The sequence below is a fragment of the Xiphophorus couchianus genome, chromosome 7, assembly GCF_001444195.1.
Source record: "Xiphophorus couchianus chromosome 7, X_couchianus-1.0, whole genome shotgun sequence".
Taxonomy (NCBI): Eukaryota; Metazoa; Chordata; class Actinopteri; order Cyprinodontiformes; family Poeciliidae; genus Xiphophorus; species Xiphophorus couchianus.
The window spans coordinates 3704590-3708057 of record NC_040234.1 but is presented as its reverse complement, the minus strand read 5'-3'; positions in this window follow the sequence as shown (position 1 = coordinate 3708057).

The window sequence follows — 3468 nt, the reverse complement described above, 5'->3', positions numbered from 1 at the left end:
TGGAGGAAGATAAGCTTTTTTCACGATGTACAGCCAACTGCTCCCCGCTAGGGTCGCACTTATCCACTTGTTTCACTTTCAATACCAATACCGATATCTGAGGTTTAGTATCGGCTGATTCGATACAGAGAAACAGCTGAAGTGACTTAAAATGTTGGACTTGCTCGCTACGCCACAAACGATGGAGCATCCTTGTTTTCGTGGCGTATCGCTGCAAACTTGTTCCTTCCTCGTAAGGCGTTGTAAATAAACAGCCGAATTCTTTGTTTTCCTGCTGGTGTTCGGGAGGAAAACTGAAGGAAAAACGTCTGACGAAGTGGATAAAAGTAAACTGGACGTGGATGGAGAACAAATCCAGTGTTACACCAACCTTTAGCAATCATCTTCAACAAATATAATTGTAAGAGTCAGAAATAAGTCCTAAAAGCAAAATCTAAGATATCTCTTTTGATGAACTTTGCATAGAGCCCACTGCAGCAGCAGCTGTAAGCTGGTACAGAAGCGCAACATTCCTTTGCTTTGAGACAACACAGACTAAGTGGTTGACTTTTCTTTACGTAGGCCTTAATTACAAACTAAACTGGGAGACGTTTGCAGAGGAAATGGAAAAACATGCTCTGAACAGCACAGAGACTCATTGTCTTGTTACGGCAGCAAACGTGACTTTCATCACTCACTTTCTCAGAAGTCATGGACAATCAGGGAACAAAATTGTAATTCACGTCACTATTTTAGAGCTTTCTCACACCAAGAAGCAGCAGCAACTTTGCAGAAAAACACAAAGTCCTTCACACACACACACACACACACACACACACCACCACACATCTTAACACTCCCTAGCTACATTTCCTACATATTATAACCACAAACAAATATGTTTTAGGTTTTTTTGTAACAGAGCCAAAAAAAAAGCAGTGCATAGTTGTGAAGTGAACGGAAAAAATAGTTTTATTATTATGAATAAATATATTAAATGTGTAGTGTGCAATTGGATGCAGATTTTAATGGAAGATGGATGGAGCTAAATGTTGGATAACTTTGTTAGCAGCTCCAACAAATCTGACATCAGGGTGAAGAATGACCTTTCAGCAGCGACTCAGAGCAACACAGAAATGGTTCAGCTTAAAGCATATTCATATGTTAGAATGACCTAGTGAAAGTGCAGATCTAAATCTTATTATTAATAACAAAAGAATATCTTCTGGTGAGCCCCAGGGCTTTATTTTTGGGCCCAACTTTGTTCACTATATTTACATGAAAACATGGTAGACATGTACCTGATGCTAAAGTCATCCTCTATGCTGACGATACAGTCATGTACTACTGAGGTCTACAGACTGCTTGTAATGTTGTGGAATGTCATCTTATAGATTTGAAACTAATTTTAAATGTTTCTAACAAATTCTTCTTTTTTTTTCCAAGACTCCTCTAAGGCTGTTCTCCTTACAAGGGAATACTATCGACATGCTACCTTGTTACAAGTACCTTAGGGTTTTGATTGATGACCGGCTCTCCTGTAGGGATCATTATCGAAAAGTTAAAAGTGAAATTGTGCTTCAGAACATTCTTTACTTTTGCTGCCAAGACGATGTAGGAAACATGGCTGCTGCCATCTTTCCTGCCTTATCGGACTCCTGCGACCTTCTTTTCAGATGTTCCTTATCCAGTCTGTGAGAACTTGAGCTGTTTGGCAAAGACTGGGTGAAAAATGTCAGTCTGTGTATGTAAAAACACTAGTTGAGTAATATAAATGCCTTTTTGTTCTGTCTTGATTGTTTGCATGGGGACATGCGTCAGGCATAAACAAAAACAGGACACTAACATTTATAGTCATGGCTAATTTGCAATGCTTGTTCCCATTGTGCTGTTTTCACAACATAAAACAGTTTAATAGACAATAAAACAGCATACCCAAGATAAAATGTTATACATAACATAAATGCTAAAATTAACTTAAAACCGACCACATTGAAACAATAGCCATCATAGGCTGACTGTTAACCATGACTGTAAAGCTAAACCTGCTCTACTTTAACAAACTCCTTCAGTCTTAATCTAAAAATGTGCCAGTCTGGAAAACGCTTCAAGTCCTCGGGTAAGGAACTTCACACAGTCATGGCTTGCACAGGAAAAAATATGTTGCGCAACAAAGTTGTTGTTGCTGAATGCACCATGAGTCACTTAACTTCCACACTGAAGAGGAACCACAAGGTCACTGAGCACCTGAGGAGCCTCACCTTTCAAACATTTAAAAATGAATGATGCATTGCAATATCTAACAATCCGGGTTTTTGAGAACATGGCAACAATGAAATCTTAACTTTAATTGCTCGGTTACAAAAGCCGTCTTTTGAGGCCTGATGGTTGTTGGTGTTGCTTGGAACCGAGACGTCACACAACTTACTGGCAGAGAATCGATGGAAAGCATGAAACTGTTTGCACCTTGAAACAGAAGACAGTCCCTGTGCACCTCCAGTGGAATTGAAAGGTGACTCGACAAAATATTGGCACGTTTTAGAATTTCATTTGTAAATGGTCTTTGAAAATCGTTTAATCAATTGCACCAAATTCTAATAAAACACGTTGAAGTTAAGAATCTTAAGGTGACATGTAAAAATTGTCCAGGGGAGTGAATACTTTTGTAAGGTGCTGTAAGAGTAAAGGGTGTTTTATTATAGACATGTGTGGTGAGATTCTAGTCAATACTTTGACTTTCATGAATTTTTCATATATATATATATATATATATATATATATATATATATATATATATATATATATATATATAATTATATTCTAATATTTGACATCCATGTTTCCTCCTAATATTTTAAAAGGGCAGTATTATGTGTTTTCCAGGCATACCATTTTATAGGACAATCAAGTAACTATGTTACCTTCAATTGTTACAAAAATGCTATACATATCAAACAAGACTTAAAGGAAATTTGACTTTGTAATTTAATGCCTTCAGACTGGGCCTCTGTCTCTTTAAGAAACTCCTGCTCTTTCTGAAACTCCGCCTTCAGGAAGTCATCACAACATGGCTCCTGTATTAACCCTTTAATGTTCTTACCAGCGTTGCTCTGAGAAGTAGCTCCTATAATGAGCTCAGCAGATGTGTCTGCTAATTGCTGCTGACTAGTCTGAAGGAGCTGAGTGGGGAGGGCGGTGCTGTGAGACGGAAGCTCAAACACTGCCGCTCCGAGAAGGAGCTTCGTCCTTGAAGGCGGAGCTAAGTCCACCCAGACGTTTTTGGACTAGCTGACTGGTTGCTGTGGAGATTAAAGGATTTCTCAAACATGCAAGAAAGAATCGAAGCAACACTGCAAGTAGATTTGTGACGAGTGTATAACATTATAATATCACGTAAAAGATTTTTTAAAAGTTGATTTCACATAATACTGTCCCTTTAAACCGTACAGGAAGACGGCACTGTTTTACATTTGGGGGAAGAAAGGAGTG